Source organism: Pholcus phalangioides, unplaced genomic scaffold (assembly GCF_987345545.1).
Source record: "Pholcus phalangioides strain wild (caught in Gottingen) unplaced genomic scaffold, Ppha-v1.0 ptg000019l_1, whole genome shotgun sequence".
In the NCBI taxonomy this organism is placed as follows: domain Eukaryota; kingdom Metazoa; phylum Arthropoda; class Arachnida; order Araneae; family Pholcidae; genus Pholcus; species Pholcus phalangioides.
In genome coordinates this window covers 6818815-6840942 of record NW_028301612.1, presented here as the reverse complement: position 1 = coordinate 6840942, position 22128 = coordinate 6818815, and the positions used below count along the sequence as shown (strand labels likewise).

Genomic DNA, 22128 nt, shown 5'->3' with positions numbered 1-22128 from the left:
TAAAAAAAATCAGACATTTGATTGGTTGAAGAAAAAGAAGACAAACACATTTCATAGTTATGAAATTTATGTAAATAGTCCTTATTTATCATTTACTATTGTCATTTTTCGCCTGTGTCATTATTATTTGAGGAAAAGAAAGCATTCTCTGTAATTCTCGCCAACGAAGTTGGTCGGTGTTATCGGCATTGATGCTACAAATGATGCCTTTTCGCCAGAGAAATTGGTAAAGAGAAAGAATATATGGGATCTGACAGAGAGAGAGAGAGAGAGAGAGCTTCTCGAGGCTTCGCGATCTCTTCTCCCTCGCCCGACAAAGCGAAACTTGGCACCGTAGTTGAGAAGACAAACTCTCGTGAGCGCTTGGAAAGCCGTCTTTCAGGGGCTCTATTTCTAGCGTGTATAGTGAAATCGCTGATTGTGAATACATGTAAATAACTGCTTTGAATAAATCTGTGACGTCCTGCATTTTATTTCGTCCCTCACTCATTTAAGGGACTATACATTTTACTATAGCAAGTATGTATTGTAAACTGAACAAATAATTGCAATCTTCTGAACCAGATCACCGATATGGTTTATTGTAGGCTCTTTCGGAAGCTGGTGCAATGGGCAAGTTTTTTTGGTAAATTTAACTGATTGTAGCTAAAAAGATGTTTGTGGAATGCCAAAAATTTTGGCGACAATTCAATTTTTAACTTCGCCAATCTTTTAGCACTTTTATCTCGCCAATTAATCCAGATTCCGATGGAAATAATGTCGCTTTACAGGATTTTTCTTCTCTTTCCAAATGTGTGCTTAGCTTGAGTGTAGGTCTCTCAGAATCTTATGTAACGAACTTGTGTGTGTGTGTGTTTTTTTTTTCAGAATTGACGCATTTTTTCTTCCATAATCGATTATACCGCACCCCCCCCCCCCCATGACTCGAAAACGGTTCTCGATAAGATAAGTTTGTTAGGGTGTTTTATGTTCTACTTCGGCTCGTCTATCATGCCCCTTTCGTTCGGCAGGAAAGTCACGTCCACCTTGTATATAACATTATGTTACTGCCAAAGCCCGAAGTTGACCACTTCGCGAAGTGGGCGAGTCCAGTTGACCCCACCAATGTCCGAAATTCGGGCTTTCACCTTGCTTTGGCCGGCCCCTATATGTACATCCCTATATGTACATCCCTATATATACATCACTAAGATATTGATATTCAGATTCCATTGATCGTTAGGGTTGCCATAGCTAACCATAATAATCATGGTTAACTATGGCTAATTATCACAAAAACATACGCCAACATGGCGATGACCCAGAATCAATCAATCATAGGGATTGAAATATTTTTTTTTTCTTTTTTTCAAACCGAGCACAACTCAGGTCTATCGCCAAAGGCAATTTACTACCTAGTGAGGGGGATTGAAATAGGGATGTATAGGGATCGATATACAGGACCCGGCCAAAGCCCGGTGAAAGCCCGAATTTCGGACACTGGCCAGGTCAACTAGGCTGGCTCACTTCGCGAAGTGGCCAACTTCGGGCTTTGGCAGTAGCATATATAAAACTAGAGGATAGGCTTTCACTCTAAAAATAGGAGGATAGGGTTTCACGGTCGGATTCAATTTATATACATTCGGTCCCCGATCAACCGAGTTTTAGGTTATCTGAGGTACTTTTCATAAGTCGATTCCGCAAAATGACGTGCTAAAAGCCTTGCTAACAAACTCGTTCACAGAATTCGCCCACACAAGTGTTTCAAACAGTTGGCGATATATATCGCCCCTTGGGGAAATGAAGCTGGGAGTAGTAGCAGCTACACGTCCTCAAGTGCCTACCCGAGGACGTGGATTATGCAGGAGACGAGAGTCCAGTGAAATGTCATTCGGCCTATTACCTATACACCCTAGATTGGTGCCAATGAGTTTCGGTTTTCGCTTATTTTTTGGCATTAAGTCCAAGTTCAAAGTACTGTATGCCCAAATGAGTAGAAGGACAAGTTCAACGAACCGGAAGGATTAGAAAGAGAGAGAGAGACACTCACACAGGAACTGATACTCCAGTGGATTCAGAGGAACTCCCTTATTCTATTTTCTTGTTACTACTTATACATGTCGGATCTTGAGCCCCTGGAGTTTAATGAACTGCGAAAATTAATTAGCCGCTGTGTCGGGTTCATTTGCCTCTTGAAATGAGTGTGGAAGGGGATCATCTGCTATCACTTCCTCTTTTCCAGCTCCAATCGTAATTCTTCACTGTTTTAATGAAATCTCAGTCACACCTTCCAATCACTCAAATGAACGCAGCTCGAGTAAACGAACTGAATCCAAGTCGGATTTGAATTGAATAAATGTAAGATAAGAGACGGATACGTTGGACATTGCGAACGTTGAAATTCAAGACCATTTGAATGGAAACTTCTAATCTGAAGAAAGATCATGATGTTTTTTTTCCCTACCAAGATATTGTGATGCGCTTAAACAGGGCCGATCCTAGAAATTCTGCCGCCTGAGGCGAATAATATTTTACCGCCCTTAAGATACGACTATCTGAAAAGAGTTTTCTTTCTTCACCTCTATTACCTTGAAACAGTGGTTTCCAAAGTGTTTTTCATGACCCCTCTTGGGTGACGTGTGCGCGCGTGTTGTAATACGCCATAGTGGGAGCACTATCTATACTTTTTCCAATGGGTTTCGGAAAAAGGTCTGCCCTTCAAAGGATTAATTGCATTAATCCTTTGAAGCATATTGCATTATTTAGCACATATAACGCATTAAAATTCTGCATAAAATTTACTAAAAATAATTTCAATCAAGTGGCCTACGACAAATGTGCTTTTGCGCACTTTTATGAGAGAACATGGAAAGTTAATGAGAGTTAATATTTATTCTGAATTCAAAGACAAAATTTATTTATTGAAAATCCAAGAATCGCTCAACTCATTTCCTAGTTTTTAAAATCGTGATTCTTCGCGTTATGTTGCGTAAATGTTATTATGTTGCCTACATAGCATAAAAAGATAAGTTTTTTTCCTACTTTTCCATTCATACGTTGCTGCGAAATTTTCTAGCGAAGTAACATCCCCGAGTTCCTACGTTTGTGATCAGAGGAGAGGCGTAGTACGCAGGAGAAAACATGGGGAAGAGGTGCCGTGCCCTCCCCAAGACGATAAAAAATTAAAAGTATTTTCAAATATTTTAGTAAAAAAATTTAAGATATCAAAAGAAAATGCCTATATATTGATATACTTTATACGTGTCTTTATCCATTTCTGATAATTTAAAATCGTTTCTGAAGGTTAGTAGCTCAAAACGTCTCCGGAAGAGATTCTTTGTGCTCCCAAAACCCAATGTGCCCCCTCTAAAGGTCAATCTCTCGTGCGCAAATGTTCGTGACCAGGGAGTAAGGTATTGTAATGTGGTAGTCATTGTGAACCTTGGGTAATGCAAATTCTACCACCAGTTATTGTACCACTTTGCTATACCTATACCTAACGTATAGGTTAGGTATAGGTAACTATTGTATCGCCTTTGCTATTGTACCACTAGATCACTGTTTGGCGCAACATAATCTGGTCCCTAGATGGTCCTTACACTAATAAAAAACAAACTCCAATCCAATCCGAAGGTTCATATGCACCCTCGAATGGTTTATAGAATAATGCATCGCAGCAAATCCGTCGGAAAAATATGATATTTGTTTTTGGTGAAGTGCTGTTGTGCACTTTCCTGAAACACCTTCTTGCGTAAGGGCGTAGCGAGGGAGAGGGGGACTTGAGAGTGTGGTTTCCCCGAAATGTGAGAAAATGATCGAAAAAAGGGGAAAAGGTGACCAAATCTATTGTTCTACCACTGTGGTCCCCCCCCCCCGCGAATGAAATTTCTGGCTACGCCCCTGCTCTTGCGCCTTTGCTATTGGGATTCGACCGCATATTCTATGATAAAAAAATGCTTGCTTAGGTGTCTTATATCACCTCTTAAAGTTTGCCACATTAATTTAGAATCCCGCTGCATTACATGTGAAAAACATCAATGAACTAGAACCCCTTCCGCCACCTATCAAATAAAATTGTTGCAAATTTTCGATTGAAATTAGTCACCGGGTTTTAAGTAATGCACCGCATAAAAAAAAATATGATATGATATCAGTCAATATACCATAAGCAATAATATTAGTTGAATTATCAAATTTGCCACAAAATTTTAACAGTTGTTACTTGTGGGCGGTAAAACAACGGTAATAAAACTTGCAAGTGTTGTCGTCCTAACTTTTATAGTGTTTTTAACTCAGAAAGCCTCAGAAGGCTACAATTTGCGAGTTTTATTAATGTTATTTTACCGTACACAAATAAGAACTGTTAAAATTTCGAAGCAAACTTGATGATTTAATTCATATTATTGCTTATAAAATATTCACTAATATCGTTTCATATTTCTTTTTAAAATAGCGCATTAATCAAAATCCGGTCACTAATTTCAATCAAAGAATTGTAACAGTTTTATTTGATAGGTGACGGAAGGGGTTCTAGTTCACTGATGTCTTTTGACATGTAATAACATATTGTATAGTTGTCTTCTCAATATTTTCTAGAACACATATTTTTTCAGATGAAATTTTATTTTTACTCGTTTATTGGTTATTGGCAAAAGTGCCCAAGAAAGGAACCATTTTTTCATGGTGAAAAAATTTACAAAATCGAGTCTAAGAATGACTGAAAATGCTTTCGTGTACACTGATTTTTTTTTTTTCTGAGCAAAAGAAAAAAATTCCCTATATTTGTATAAGGCAGCATATTATGTTATCATTCGACACAGACATTGAAATTCTGTGAGCACTGAAACAGGTCTATTTAGGTGAAATAAAAGGCAATGTGCTTCCTATCTGCAAAAAAAGTTGAAGGGCATATTTTCATGTAAGAATAAATTTTTTTCTTTCTGCCTTAGGGAGCTAGGCACCCCCAAGATTGAGATCTTTGGTGGGTGCTCCTCTATAGTGAATTTATGGTATAAAAAATGGAGGTTTATCCCGGCTCTAGGTTTACTAGAGCCCTGCCAGCCCTACCCTTGTAGGGGTCATAGTGCTCACTTGAACAATTGAGGGTAGATGTTCGATTTCATACTCAGGAAATATTCGCTGGGAACTCAGATGAGAACACCCTATGATTCAATGATATGCCAAAGCCATATGTCAGAGTTCTTGCGCGGGTGCTTTTCGCTTTCGTGTATAGATTTTTTTCCTTTGTTTCAAGCACAGTTGAACACTGAACTATAACAATTCGCTGGCTCGGACTCTACGTAGCTACTTCGAATTCAATCTTAGAAAATAATTTAGCAACAGCGACGCATTTAAATCTTAAATCAGTACATCTGAGGGCGATACACCAATTGAAAGAAATACCGTTCCTAGTATCGAGTGTTTAGTTCTATATACGGAACGGGTCTCTTAAAATAAAATACACTGTAAAGAATCACAGCGCCCACCGCTTTAATGTGATCACACCGGGCCTTCGGGGGTCTCTGATAACAATAACCAATTGATTCATATATCCGAAACAAAAATCCCGGTTGTAAGTACGATGACAGTAGCCATTGTGGTGGTCGAATGGTCATAGTGACGGACTCACATCGCGAGGAACCGGGTTCGAATCCCACTGTCGTCACAGTGGTGGTCGGCTGAAGTTGGTTTTCTGTGGTTCCCAACTTCGAGGCGCAAATGCTAGCCAATCTCCCCGTTAAAAAGTCTCGCCACAGAGAGCAACAGGCTAACAACGGTATATTGCTCAATCGTTACACTTCACGCACAGTTAGAGAAATGGATGGCAGCATGACACATAACAGCCCCTACACAGAAACAAACTTCACGGGAGGTCCACTACATGCATACACATTCCGGTATGTACCGATTCGTTTGATGCTAGCAGAGGAATATGGACGAGATGCATGTCTGGTTTAGTGGGAGGACGATGACCACATGTCCCGTTTGGTCGAAGGAGACGTATGGAAACGGAGGAATTTAGTTTTTCCTTACCGACGTAGCAAGTTTCAAAATGTTGAATCGTCTCTTCTTTTTTTCAGTTGTTCTGAAATAGGAGGTTTTTCCTTTAAGATAAAATCCTTTCATTTAAAATTCAGAAATTGTAAGGAATTAGAGCGAAATAGTCTAATATATGGGTGTGTATTACGAATTACAATACTTTTTATAATGTATTATACGCGTTCCATAGTTTCCCTTGTGAAATTTTTTCGGCCTGGAAACTGTGAACGTGGTCAATTGAAAGAAACTGACCATGAACTGAAAAAGGGACTGTTTTTTCCACCATCTACATGTGCCTTCACTATAGGAAAGAAATCATAAAAGAACCGCTAAACGCTCATAAATCATAGTGGCTATTACCAACACTTCCTAGAGATATAAGGTCTCCGTACGCTGCTCGTGATGTCCCTTTTCCCTCAGAATATTCATGGGGGAAAAATTCCGTTGCACTCGCCAGTATCATAGTTGCGGAAAAGAACGTTCGGGCTCAGAATTGTCGATTTCTATGCCCAACATCCAATCACCATGCGGAATTTGTGAGCCAACCAGGAAGATTCTACACCAAAATAAGAAGTAACGAAATAGGATGCTGTGGTTCAAAAATGTAGCGCACTTGCTGGACAGTCTTAATGACGTTAAAGATGCACTTGGCAACCGATGCGGAAGCCTTCTATCTCTAGGAGGTGCTGCTATTACGGTTTAATATTTATTAGGGCTGGTCCGATTAATCGATTAATTGGGTCGGTTAACTGATCAGTTGTTAATCGCAGCTAAAAATTTTAGTTGAGTGAATCGACTCGATTAGTTTGATAAAAATTCGGTCACATTTTATTGTAATTTATTTAACGAAACCGATTAGATGTCTCAAATTCTAGTTATATCTAGATACAGTCGAATCCCGTTTTAATGAATACCGTTATAGCGAAAATCTCGTTTTATAACGAATACTTTTCTAATCCCCCAGATAAGTTTACATGCAAATACCTGGAATTCCTTTATAACGAAATTTTGCTATAACGAAGTGATTTCTCCTGTCTCCTGGATTTCGTTATAACGGGATTCGACTGGTTTAACATTTCAGATAAGTGACCATATTTAAAAATATATGAATCAATATTTTAATCAAATATTTGGACATAGAGGAAAAACGAAAATTGGTGATGATTTCAGTTTATAAATTGTGTTTGATGGGAGTTTTGGAAGACAAGAGACCAACATTTGTTACTTCCTCTGTGACCAGCAATTTTTGTATTCGTATTCCAGTTCCATTTGGGAGGCTCCCAACTTTGAGACGCGAATGCCATCCGATCTCCCCTTTAAAAAGTATCGTCCCAGAGAGCAACAAGCCTAGAGAGGTACAATTATTCAATTATTGCACTTCTCCCATAGTTAGAAAAACTGATGGCAGCACTACACTCAACAAGTATTACACCGTAACAAACTTCACATTAGGTTCACAACACGTACTCGCACATTCCAACATGTACCAATTCGTTAGGAATTCCGCAGAGGAATGTAGACGACGTGCATGTGTGGTTTAGTAGTAGCATTTGGGAGCAGTTTCCCGAGAGAAAAGTTAACAGTATGAAGATCAAAGTCTCGAAATCAGTGACACCTAAAATGATTGATTTTCTAGAAAAAACAAGATCCCAGTAAAGAAATTCCAAGATCTGATGAAAACGTGTTTAGCATTACTTCAAGCCTGCAATCTTAATGCATCCCTTATGATCACTGAAGTATTATTGCGTCCAAACGTCAATGGAATAAATTCAAACAAATTCTTTGTGTTTCCTTACCTGTCTTTATCATCGCGAAGCTTTATAGTAACCCGATCAACTCTGAAGTGGCTTTTTCTTTCCCTCCTTTCTTTCTATACTAATGTCAATTACTTTTTCACACATATAATGTAGCTTTCTACTATATGCATTTAAGAGCGAAAGAGAACAAGTAGGGGGTGAGTGTGAAAAGAGACTAAAAAACACTCTTATCTACCTCATAAATTCTATACTTTTTCCTTATATATATATTTTTTTCCTTTCAATTTCTTTTTTCTAACGTGCGATTATGTAAGGACGAGGTTACCAGATTTATCGCCAATCCATCAAATAAAGATAATCCAAATTTTTTGCCAAAAATTTGTACGTGAAGTGGTTAATTTCTCATCCTATTCTAATATCTCTTACTAGACTAGGAGAGTAGAAAGAATAAACTATGTTTTTTGCATCATCAATTAATAAAAAAAAGTTGCCTAATAAGTTCGTTATAAAGCGTTAGCACACACATTAGAAAACAGTGAATTAAGATTCGATTAATGGATTAAAGTTTTTCGATTAAACAGTTGAAAATCTTAATCGATTTCCAGCCCTACTACAGTCGGATCCCGTTATAACGGTATTTGTTAAAACGGGGAAAAAAATCTCGTGTTAACGCGAACACTTTTCTATCCCCCTAAATAATTTTTTCGGGAACAATGCAAAAATCTGGAATTCCTTCATAACGAAGTTTCTTTACAGCGGAGTGTTTTCTCTGGTTCTCTTAAAGTTCGTTATAACGGGATTCAACTGTATTTATCCAATTAGGACATTGTGAACTGAGTTTATTTTTGGCAACGAAGGAGCCCTCTGACATCCTACACAGTTTTGCAGATTGATAACGATAATATAAAGGGAAAAAAAATCAGTCTGTGGTTCAACCTTAGCCTCAAAAAATATGCAAAAAGAAAAGAAAAAAACTTTCGACGGAAAATAAAAACTGATAACACAAACTGAAGTCCTGATAACTATTTTATGATATTGGTCTGTTCCGCACTTCGCGATAGTGATAACGATGCCCGAACGACAACATCGACCGTGATTCTAATAAACGGAGTCTACCGAGTAACAACAACAACAATAAAATGCTCTTCTAAAGAGAATGGAAAGAAGAAAACAATATATTATCGCAATTTTATGTCGTTTTACGCCTGGAAAAAAGAGATTTTAAAGAAAAGAATATAAAATTGTCCGGAAAAATAAATCTAGACACGAGAGAAATATCCTTTTTTTTCTCCAGTTAAATGATGCGGAAATAGTATCTCAGTAGGTTTCGGGAGTATTTGGTGAAGTTATTATGGCATCCAAGTACCCTTTTTCCCAGTTCTGTTATGGAGAATGTTATGTTCGTTCTTCCGCCTGATATGCGGAAACGACTTTTCGACAGGAAGTGTGTTTAGAGCCGTCGTTCTAATAATAGATAAAGAGTCACTAAAAACTTGTTCGAGTTCAGTTTGTACCTACTGCCTTCGAAACGTAATCATCATTATGTTTTCGCCGCTGGGGGGCGTTAGAGTCATTTACTTTTTAAGGACCCTCTTCTCTTTTGTAAATTACCAACTGCCGTGATGTTGGCAAAATGTTCCGGAGATTTCTGGGAATGTCTGCGTGGAAGTGTTCTAATGGAGAAATGTTTAAATTTTGATTTGAATGTCTGCAACTCTTGAGGACAACGTCGTGGTGTTGTTATTTAGCGATTAGAGCGGCGTCTCGGAAATTTCTAGGAACATATATCGAACTGTATTTATGCGACACTTGATTTTTTTTTTTACCAGACCACATGCGACGCACATGTTGTATCACATTTAGGACAAAATTCAACAGAACATGTCAGATTACATGTAGGATAAGATGCAGTGAAGCATGTCAAACTGATTTTAGGACAACACTGTGATTCACACACATCGAATCACATTAATTTTACTGAAACATTCAGAGACACATTTAGGACAATAATCAGCGACACATATAAACTCATATTTTGGAAAATGCCCAGTGACACATTTAGAACAATACTCAGCGACACATTTAGGACAATACTTAGCGACACATGTAGGACAAGACTTAGCGACACATTTAGGATAATACTCAGCGACACATGAAAACCAAATTTAGGAAAACGTTCAGTATTTAGAACAATACTCAGCGACCCATGTAGAATAATTCTTAGCGACACATATAGGATAATACTCAGTGACACATTTAGAACAAAATTTAGCAACACATTTAGAACAAAATTTAGCAACACATTTAGAACAAAATTTAGCAACACATTTAGAACAAAATTTAGCAACACATATCAAACCACATTCAGGACAATACTTGGTGACACATGTCAAAAATCATATTCGAAACAAAACTCAATGAAATGTGTCAAACCACATTCCGGGTGATATATGTTACATTACTCAGGGACATATGTCAAACCATATTCCGGGTGATATATGTTACATTACTCAGGGACATATGTCAAACCATATTCCGGACCACACTTAGTGGTACATGCTCACATGCTGATCGACATTCAGAACAACACTTAGAGACACATGTCAGACCGCATTTAGGATACTGACTTTGAATGACCAGACACATCCCGCTTCATATCCCCTCATTTAGGACAACACTCAGCGATTCATCGCAGACCACATTTCTGGTAACATTCAGTGATGTATTTCAATCAGCAACTCAGGTTAAATCACATTGAGGAAAACATACAGCGACACGATGTTATGCCATACATGTCGAACTGCATTCAAGCCAACACTCAGTGCCACGTGCAAGAAAACCCTCAGCGACACATGCAAAACCACATTTGGAGTCAATATTCAGTGGCACGTCTCAGACCGCATTCGGACAACTTCCAGCAAACATTTCAGAGCGTATTTTAGAGACGTCTCATTGATCGTATGCCACATTTTTCAGGTAATATTCAGCGACACATGCAGACCGCATTTAGGACGCCACTTAGTAATACATGTCAAACGATGTTAAGGACAAACTTGGAGACATATGCCAAGGCACATTTAATGACACCTCTCAGACTACATTACAGGGACAGCTGAGTGACAACTGACACAAACCACATTTCAGTTCATTTTCAGAGACACGAGTCGGAACGAATTCGAAACCATATCGCACACCATATTTAGGACACCAATCATCGATATGTGTCTGATCAAACGTAATAATTCATTCAGCGACACGTGTCTAATCTCACCTAAGAAACGCATCTTTAGAACAACTCTTAGTGACATGTGTCAGACTGCATTTAGGACAACACTCAGTCACATATGTCCAACTGAATTTTGTAGAAATTCATGTCACATTGTCCAACACTCGACAATACGTGTAAATCGGCTATCAGGAGCAATATTTGGTTGGCATAGCGTGTGGAGTTGTAACTCGACTCAACTACAACAGAGTACAGGGTGATCGTAAAATAACTTTGCCGATATACGAGCCCCTAGCGGCCGCAAATATCGACGCATGCGATGCGAATGAAATTCGAGATATAGGTGTTTCCGATTATGCGCCCGTGAAGGAGAAGGAAAACAAAACCCTAGCTCTCACGGATACAGTCACAGCAATAAAATTTCAGAAAATGTAAATGACAACACCCACTTTCATGCACCGCAAAGTCATCGGCGCAGTGAAAAACCTTGAATTGCATCAGAACGTACTTGTAGCACCATAAACACTTGCAACTAGACGCAGACGAAAAAAACAAGAAGAAAAACAGCAAATGCAGATCATTTTCTGCCGTAGGAAGTCTCCCACGGATGGGTTAGCGTCAGCGTTCAAGGTGCTACAGCCCCCGTTGCAACGCCATAACATGCCCACAACGGCACAAATATCCGATCATTACACTTGATTCACAATTTCAAATATAGATGGCAGCACCAAAAATTCACACACAACACTATATAGCCTACGCACTCAGACTGTTAGGTACACACACACTCACACTTCCGGCACGGGTTTGAACCCCACCGGTGTGCCACAGGGGTAGTCAGCTGAAATTGGTTTCCTATGGTTCCCAACTTCGAGGCGCGAATGCGAGCCGATCATCCCGTCGAAAAGTCTCGCCACAGAGAGCAACAGGCCTGCAAACGGTGCAAATATATTCAATCATTACAGTTCAGTCCACTTCTGAAATGCAAATGGCAAAACTAAAAAATCGGACGCAGCACTAGATACGCACTCAGACTGTTAGGTACACACACTTACACTTCCGGAACAGCTCACTAGGTAGTAAATTGCTCGTGGCGATAGACATTAGTAGTGCTCGGTTTGAAAGAAATGAAGAAGGTTTTTGTGGCTTCCAGGCAGGGACGGGCTTAAGTATTTTGCGGCCCTTTCTATTTTTACAAAAAAAAATTGCAGCCACTTCTAAGAACAGGGGTTTTATAATACCCCAGGGTGCCCATGGGTACTCTGGTGCCCGCCATGTTTACGTTGGTGCCCGAAAACGATTGTAAAACTACTTCATAGTCATAAAAAATTGTCATTTGGCAAATAAATATGGATAAAAGTGTCTTCTTCACAGTGAAAAAATTGCGAGTGCGCCCCCAGGCACTTGAAGGTTTAGGGGCTCTGAGGGGTAGAAAACCGATTATCTACCCAGACCCTCAACCTTGGTGGTCCTCTGATGGACTGAATTTTAAGCTATTGCTTGCTAAGAAGTTGAAGTCAAAATGTAATCAAAACATTTTTATCCCCTTTTGCGGCCCCAAAAATTTAGCGGCCCAGTCTATGCACCTGCCTATGTCCGGCCCTGCTTCCAGGGGCTTGTATATCGGCAAAGTAATTTTACGACCACCCTGTATGGGAAAGCTTCATTCGTTGGCATGTGTAAAACTGCACGTTGCGATAACACTCTTCACTTAAAATTCACTTTTGTATGCGTGTAACACATTCTTTCATCACAGAGTTCGGTGAAGTTCCAGGAAAAAATCCTTCCCCCCCCCCCCTGGGAAATGGCGTCCCATCCACGACTCCACCTTACTATTTAATTAAAAACAAAAAAAAACCCGTCCATAATAATGATCTTTGAAGATAACTTTACATGATTACAAGATGTCCCGATGTTGTTGTTTTGCTTTAATTAGCTCCCGCGATAATCGTCATCTATTGATCACCATTATGACGTCATCGCGTTCGGAAATCCCGGAAACGCCCTTGTTAATTACGTAAGGAGAGTTAACGTAATGATGATGACAATGTTGACTGCGAGTCATTTCCTGGAATTTGCAATTTCAATCATTTGTTACATAATTATTACAAAATTAATTATACAAAAAAATTGGGAAAGTTTGGGGATAGAAATTAAGCGAAGTTCTATTTTTAGATTTCGGTTTAATACAGTCGAATTCCGTTTTAACGAATACTGTTATAGTGGAAATCTCGTTGTAACGAACATTTTTCTAATCCCCCAAATAAGTTTACATAGGAACAATGTTAAGTAACTTGGAATTCCTTTAAACGAAATTTCGTTTTTTTAATATATATATATGATCATCACGTATTCCTAAGAGATCTTTACGATCTGTCCAGGGAATTTGTTAGTGCGTTAGTAAACATCCATACCCGAACCGGGATTCGAACCCAGACCTGCACAGCCAGAAGCTAGCACCCTAACCCATGGCCCCCACAAGGGGTGGGCTGACAAGGCTCCAGCCCTGGGGCCCGGGAGGATTTTAATCATTCTTTTGTTTTTTCAAGCTATAAATTCATCATAAAGGGGGCCTCATAAAAGTCTGGTCCGGGGGCCCGTAAAAGATCCCAGCCTAGGGGCCCTGCTTCAGGATGTGGGGGCCATGCGCCACTGGACTGCCAGGCGGCGTTTTAACGAAGTGATTCCTCCGGTCTCTTGGCGTTCGTTTATAAAGGGATTCGACTGTATTGAGAAAAACCAAATTTAAAATATTTTTAAAATTCATTTTTTGTGCTTGATTATTATTTAAACTATACAGGGTGTTTTCCATAAATTCTCAAATAGTTTAAAAATGCATACAAAAATGAAGGAATTTGTTGTATAGTCGAATCCCGTTTTAACGAATGCCGTTATGTCTCGTTTTAACGACCACTTTTCTGCTCCCCCTAGATAAGTTTACATAGGAACAATGCAAAAACCTTGAATTCCTTTATAACAAAATTTCGTTACAAGAAAGTGATTTCTCCGGTCTCTTGGAGTTCGTTGTAACGGTATTCGACTATATTTGAACGTGGTATGCGAAAAATTTATTTTCACGAAGGGTGCGTGCGCATTCACACACCTCATATTCACGTCAAAAATTTGCACTTATGAATGACTGAGAGGAGATTCGTAATCATAATTTATGCGTAAAAACTAACTTTTAAATTTTGAACGCAAGTTTTAAATTTTACTAGGGTAATATAACAAGCATGCTACCCCTTGTTCATGAGCGAAACAACCAACATGGCCAAGATTTTTTTCCTCCTCGGGGTCCCCTACTAAGACTTTTAAAAAGCTCTTAATAATATTAACAACTATAATGTAAAGCTCTTAATACACTTAATTTCTTGCCTTTTCATAAATCATAAATATATATAGCAAAGGTGCTCAACTTTTTGGAGAATGTGGGCACTTCAATGGTTTGGAAAGGTGTCGCGGGCCATTTGAGTTATCTAGAAGTGTACCTCGAGCCATTTGAGTTATCTGGAAATGCGCCAATAGCCACTAAAGTGAACTGTAAATGTATTGCTGCGGGCCGTTTAGGTGATCTCTAAGTATGATGCGAGCCTCTCAAGGGACCCGAAGCGTACCTCAGGCCACTCGAGCAGGGCCGCAACTGGAAATGAAAATTTATTTCGTCTCCTGGGGACAGTATATATTTTAGTGCCCCTTCCGAAGAGTCCTAGATGCTACTCCTATGTAGTATCTAGGAGGCTTTGCCCCTTCCCCTTTATTTTGAACAGAAAAAAAGTTAACCTGCGTCCATTCTGGTGCAGCTTCCGGCACACCAGATCTTCCTGTCCTCCCGTGATTGCGGTGCTGGGAGCTCGAGCGGTCTGGAAAGGTGTTGCCAGCTAATTTAGTAATCTGCAAATGTACCACGAGCCTTTAAAGTGAATCAGAGGTGTGGAACCGCAGGTCATTCAAACGATTTGAAACGTGCTTGTGGTCGCTCAATTGATCCGGAAATGTGCCGCGAGCCACTGAGGTAATATGGAAATGTGCCAAGTGATTTGATAATTGTTCGTGGGCCACTCGAGTGGTTTGATTATTTATCGCGTGCCACATCAGATGATTCCGTGGGCCACATTTGACCCATGGACCATGGGGTTGAGCAAGTGTGGTAAATCACTTTTCTCGAAACCATATCCAATAATTTTTTGTATAGAATCTAAAAGCTTCTAGAGGCCCCCACTTCAAAGTGGGTGCTTTCCATTTTCTACAGTATTTAATGAATTAACTTGCTAAATTCCGATGTCTAGGCCTTATGAATGAGAAATATGGTGAAAAATATTCTTTTGTATCCCCGAAAGGAGAAGTGGATGGTGGTTTAGTGGTGTAACTGTTACTGCCTTCTCTAACATGATGTTGATGAATTTTCAAGCTGTTAGATTTACATCAAAAGGAGGTACCTCTGTAGGTATGGTCTCCAAAACCTTACAGCATACTCCAGTCCAGGACGAACTAATCCTCGAAAAAGCGGAAGAATGACTTTAGGAGAACGCGAAGAGACCTTTTTGAAAATGAGACCAAGCATTCTATTCGCTGTGTTCAGAACAATGTTCAGAAAACTTAAGTCGCTCGTCAATGAGAATTCCCAAGTCGGTGACCCTAGTTGCGTCCGGGATAGTGACACCATTCAACTCGTAAGAGAACCGGGGGTTGTTCGAACCAAAATGAGCGACCATGCACTTATCTACGCTAAACGTCATGCTCCATTCATTTGCCCATGCTGCAATCCTGTTTAAGTTGGTCTGGAGCAACTCCCTATCGCTTTCATTCCCGATTACCCCCATTAGCTTCACATCATCTGCGAATTTGCTAGTAATCCCATCGATACCCTGATCGAGTTTGTCGATAAAAAGTGAAAAAAGTATGGGGCCAAGGACACTTCCCTGAGGAACTCCACTTGTGACGTCTGTCCAACCAGAGAATTCCCCGTTCACCATAACTCGTTGCGACCTATCTCTTAACCACGATTCTATCCAACTCAGCAAGTTGCGCCCTATTCCAATCTCGTGTAAACGCTTCAAGAGTTTGCCATGTTGGACCCGATCGAATGCCTTCTGGAAATCAAGGTAAACAACGTCGACATTTTTGCTCTTACCCAAAGCCTTAGTCACGTGATCATAGAAGCAAAGGAGGTTAGTTACACATGACTTCCCCTTCCTGAACCCATGATGATTATCCGACAATACATTATTATCGTCTATCCACTCCACAAGCTGCCTTTTGATGATAATTTCCAAAATTTTCGAGAGGGAGCTCGTCAAACTCACTGGACGATAATTTAACACCACTTCTCTACTACCCTTCTTAAATATCGGAACAACGTTAGCCAGTTTCCAATGTCTCGGGACGATACCCTCAGCAACACTACTCCTGTATATCTGTTCGACTGGCCCCAACAATTCATTAGCACATTCCCTGAGAACCCTGGGATAGATATCATCTGGTCCTGGTGCTTTGCTTGCACATACATTTCTTAGAAGATTTAGGACATCCACGTCTTCTACTTGAATATCGTTGAGGGTTTTACTATCCCATGCAACACCCGTATATCGAATATCATTATCTCCATTAAAAACCGACGCGAAAAAGTCATTGAAAGCACTACACATGCCTACATTGCTCTCTACCTTTGAGCCTCCTATCGAGAGGGGGCCAACTGTCCCCTTACATCCATTATTGACGTATCGAAAAAATGATTTTGGGTCAGAGCCAATGTTATCTGCCAACCTAGATTCAACTTCCTTTTTACTATCCCTTATCGCTTTCTTCAACACTCTTCTTTTATCAGTAAACTATGATAGGTCAACTCGTCCACTTTTATACTCTCTGAATGCTTTCATTCATTAATCTATAATGAATGTGCATATGCTTCTATTCATTACACTTCACTTACTATGAGTTGAGAACAAAACTCATAGTTTGAAAAATTGATTCCAGATGGCAATCAAACTTCACGGAAGGTTCACTATACGTGCACACACACATTCCAACATGTACCAATTCGTCAGAAGTTCCGCAGAGGAATATGCACGAGGTGTGTGCCTGGTTTAGTAGTAGTAGTATTCATTATGATTCCATTTCATACGATTTTGAATGAAAAAATACTTAACATGAAAGAAAAATGTCTGAAATGAAATCATAATGTACAGAATTTCATCTAGAATTATTCAATAAAATTTTATATAAAAAATTCATTGATGTTATTCATTTCTTTCAATTTACTTTACTTTATAAATCATTAAATTTCTGGAAACATGTGACGGCCCATCCCCCATGATAAGACCACGATGGTTTTTTACAAATACTGAGCATAGTACTTGTTCAGTGAGACTTCTCTTTTCTACTACTGCTACTTAACCGTATATGTACCTCGTACACATTTTTCTACGGAATTTCTAACGATTTTGTGCATGTGGGAATGCGTGTATGCCTCCTCAGCGTATTTATGGTGGGAGAGTTGTGCTTGTTTTGTGTTTTTGCTGGTGCAGCTATCTGTCTTTCATATTTTGAAGTGCTACAGAAGTCATATTTTTGTGATGTACACTTTACTGGTATGTGGGGATATACTGTATATGTTAGGTTTTTATTTTTCTTCAAAAAAAGGGAATAACGCCAATTTCTCCCAAAAACACACAATTCAGTCTCTCCACTAGCAAGCATATCATATGCCTAGCCACAAAAAAAATATCAACTTCTTAGTAGTGCCTAAGAAGGTGGAGTGGGAACCCCTCTCCCTCCCTGAACTTCACAGGTTGGGGGAGGGGCGTAGCGGGTTATAGCCCAGGGTGGAAGATTTGATGAATGACTTACCAAAAAATTGGTAGAATGGGAGAAGGGCAGAAAAATGTCTATCCCCCTAAATAAATCCGCTTCTGCCGAAACAGTAAGGGAGTAGGCCAGCAAGTGAGCAAAAAAGTGACCTCAAAGTGAGGGAGCAGGTCAGTGACCTGCATGAGTGGCGCAGTGGTAAGATGCTCGTCTTCCACTACGAAAGTCACCGTCAAGGTCCACGTGTTCGAATCCGGGTATAGAACGTCAGAAACAAGTTCTTTACCTACCACCAGAATATAGCTCCCATTCTGTCCCAAAGAGGGATATAAGCAGTGAACGAAGCCACGCTGGAGAAAAAGAGGTTTGTGTGCGGTAAAGTAGGTCAGTGACCTAGAGCACGTGAATGGCTAAAAGGGTGACTCAGAGAGTATGTGAGCATCGGAATCACCACAATAGTATGGAAGCATGTGGGTGACCAAAACAGTGTGCGAGCACGTGAGTAAGCGAAATAGTGTGGAAGCATGTGAATGATTAAACAGAGACTTAGAGAGTGAGCGTAGGAGTGACTTAGAGAATGTGTGTGAGGATGGGAGTGATTTAGAGACACAAGCATACAATTGAGGGGGAAGGATTTCAAGAAAATTCAACAGGAAGGGCTAAAAGAAATTCATATAGTCCCCAAGCGACAAAACTATAAATACGTATCTGCTTCTTAGCTCTAAGTGGGTGGTAGTTTACCCATGAAACTACCTAAAAAACAACTTTTTGAAAAAAAATATATGTACGAGTTTCCACAATAATTTTTCTCATTGTTCTGATTTTGGCAAATGAAAGAGTATGTAGCTGGAAAATTTATAATTTGGTCCAGGTTAGTTATTAATCACAATTTTTGGAGATTTTAATTTAAAAATTGAAAAATTTCCATCTTCCTGTAGCCGAAGGTTATTCTCATATCAGTCGATAAGAAAAAAAAATTCAAGATGTACAGAAAATTGGATGTTGTGAAGATATTTATAATTTGAGATGCTGATTTTTTTTAAGGAAGGAAAAACTCACCTCTACCTAGAGTCGAACCCGGGTCCCTCGATTGCCGGACGAGTGCTCTGACCACTAAGCAACAGAGGAGATAGGTTTTCCTTCGCTAGAGCGTATATATAGCCATCTGCTGGCTTGTCTTCCATGAGCTATTAGCTGATAGTGTCCATTGCACGCTTCCGTTAGGCATATATACGCTGTAGCGAAGGGAAATTTCTATCTCCTCTGTAGTTTAGTGGTCAGAGCACTCGTCCGGCAATCCAGGGACCCGGGCTCGACTCCCGGTAGAGGCAGAGATGAGTTTTTCCTTCCTTAAAAAAATCAACATCTCAAATAATAAATATCTTCACAACACCCAGTTTTCTGTATATCTTGCATTAATAAGTGGAGAGCGACATCATGTCATAAGAAAATTATTTTGTGCTGTATCTAATAGTTGTATTCAATGTTAGAAAACATATTTTTCCAAATCAAATAATCAATCACCCCTAAGCTATAACCCGGCTGAGGAAAAACGTTTTGAACAGGTGGTTTTGCAGCTAAACCACCTTCCATCAAAGGGTTGAATTGAGGGCATAGAAAAATGATCCAAACTGAGATCATATGGAATTGTGTAAAGTCGGTTTCACTGTATGATTATCTATTATGTAAAAACGCCATCTTGCTGGGGCTCATATTCATGAAGCTCATCCTAAGATCAATGGCAGAGACGGAGGAATTAATGAGAATATCCATTACACAAAATAACCATACATTGAATATAAATGTTTCTTACATGTCACAGAAAAGTAATTTAAATAATCAGAGTGGATTCAGGACTGAATGCATGAAGGACTGAATCACGATTCAAATTCGGACATGTTGAAACTCACGAAAAACTTCCAATTTATATATTTATGTTAATAAATGTACAGTACAAATTCAATTTCGAATAAAATTGAAACAAAACTCTCACACAAATCCTGATTTACTCGTAAATTCCAAATTTTATGATCCCATGATTAACATTTCAGATATGTTTTTATGTCTATAATATCTCGTGGGATCCAAATGTGCCTCGTTACACTGTTTGGGAATCATTTTCCTTAAAGATACTCTAAAACGCGGGAGAATTTGGGGAAATTATCAGTTTTTAACTCGCGTTATCGATGTATTGAATTGGGTTTTTCATTCCTGCAGTCCGACGTTGGAATCTATTATAGTAATTTTACAGTCTTTAGGCCGAAAATGTGTTTTTAGAGCCTATAGGCAGTATGAAATTCCTTTGACGGGAAATAAAGGAATGAATCAACGGTAGTATTTTATAAATTTTTCGAACTGACGAAATTTATTTATTTTGGTTATAATTTAATTTCTGAATTTAAAAAGTTTGTGTTTTGTTTTATCGTAAAAAAAATTACAATTTATTTGATTATTGTGAATATAAATTATTATCATATTAAAAAAAATTATATATATATGTGTGTTGAAACATTTTCCTTTTCTATTAAGATTTATTTTCAGAAAAATTCATATTTTCATAGTTCAAGATTTTTTCCCCTTAGATTTTCGATATTTTTTCACCAAAAATATTAAAGATATTTTGTTTCAAAAAGTAAAAATTATTTTTGATCTTAAATATTTTTTCATTGGCATCTGCTTATTGAATACATTTCCATCAAAGAATTAAAGTTTTTTATTAAAATCATTCTCATTGTGAAAATCAAAGATCACTTTTTAAATCTTAAATTAAACTTTTAACATATAACTTTTAATGTTTTATGGTTCAAGATTTTTTTTTATTTATATATATATATATTTAACCATTAAAAACCGAAGTTTTTCTTTATAAATTCTTTCATTGAAAATTAAAACCATATTCACTAAAACTAAACATTATTTTAACGAAAATAAAAGATCCTTTCCATTAAAATTAGAGACCATTTTCACTAAAATTAAAGATAATTTTCTCTAAAATTAAAGATCGCTTCCTCTAAAAAAGCAGATCATTTCCACTAAAAAAAACTACTAATTTGATTAAAATTAAAGATAGTTTTGATTAAAAGTTAAAAAAAATTTCCATCAAAATTTGAAGATTTTTAAAAAATAAAATTATTATGAATGGGAAATTACAATAATCGCGACCAAAATTTCGCACAAATTTTATACTTCATTTCAAATCCGACAACCTAAGCTTTCCTTCTGAAATTTAAAAAAAACCCATAAAAGTATATATTTTTAAAAAATTTATATATCAATTTAGATTTCCGAAAAATCCGAGAAACGAAACAATTAAACGGTTGAAAAATCGTAAATTACAATACAGAACTCCCATAAAGAAACACCAATCATGAAATTAACATTCACATCGATGAAAAAGACATCATTGTTAACATGATTCAGGTAACAAAACGAAGAAAATAAAATGAGAATCGACCGCTTACCTGGTCAGAACATTCCATGGATTTCCAAAGTCAAATCGTCGAATACGATAATGATAATAACAGTAATAATCCAGACCCGAAACTATAAGTTATAATTATATCAAAATTATATATATCATCCGATTATAATACCAGCAGATTGTCGGTCACCATTCGTTATCAGCTGTTTCCAAGGACCGAATACGCCATTGACAGGTCCGTCCAATGCTCCGTTTGTGTTTGTTTCTCAGGCTTTAGGGTCACGATGGGGGGAAAAATATAAAAGTAACCCCCCTGCCCGTAAAAGTGGCAATCGGGACGATGTCTTCCTGGATAGGTGATGATGATGATGATCGTGCGGGGGCTGATCCGTGTGTGTGTGTGTATGAAATGTGGGAATGGGTCGCTGTGTGTGTGTGTGTGTGTGGGGCAACCTAACGCGTTCGTGTATACCGACTCTTTTCTCTACCCTTGTGTACCACGATGGTGGGAAGCTACGTCCATTGAAATGGTACGTCCTCACTCTCCTCCAGCGAGGAACGCCGCTGCTGGTGCTTCCTACGGAATGTCCTGTATGTGCGCACCTCCTCTGTGATGTCCTTGCCATCCTCTGTCCACACACGACCATCCTCTTCCCACTGGCAAATCATTTTCTTCGGTTCTCTCTCTACCGCTCTCTCCAGAAAAGAGCCACCAACCCCCTTTTCACTCGCTATCTTTACCGACCATGCTTTCCTTCTCTCTCTGTACGGAAATTCACCATTGAGGGATTTTCCAGAAATTTATCACAAGGCACATCACTGATCTAAAGTTATGTTTTGAAGAAAAAAAAATCTCATACCCGACATTGAAATCTAGAATATGAATTTATTTTGATACGGAA

The 22128-nt window shown here is 38.6% G+C and overlaps 1 protein-coding gene across 1 annotated transcript in view; it reads right to left on the bottom strand.

Annotated features, from left to right (window-relative positions):
- LOC149071171 (muscarinic acetylcholine receptor M2-like) overlaps nucleotides 1-21806 on the bottom strand; it is a 28762-nt gene extending 6956 nt beyond the window's left edge. Inside the window, exon 1 of the mRNA XM_089248201.1 lies at nucleotides 21267-21806. The gene's annotated coding sequence lies outside the window, so the exon portion shown is untranslated. The remainder of the gene's footprint in view (nucleotides 1-21266) is intronic.
- Nucleotides 21807-22128: the final 322 nt, after the last annotated feature.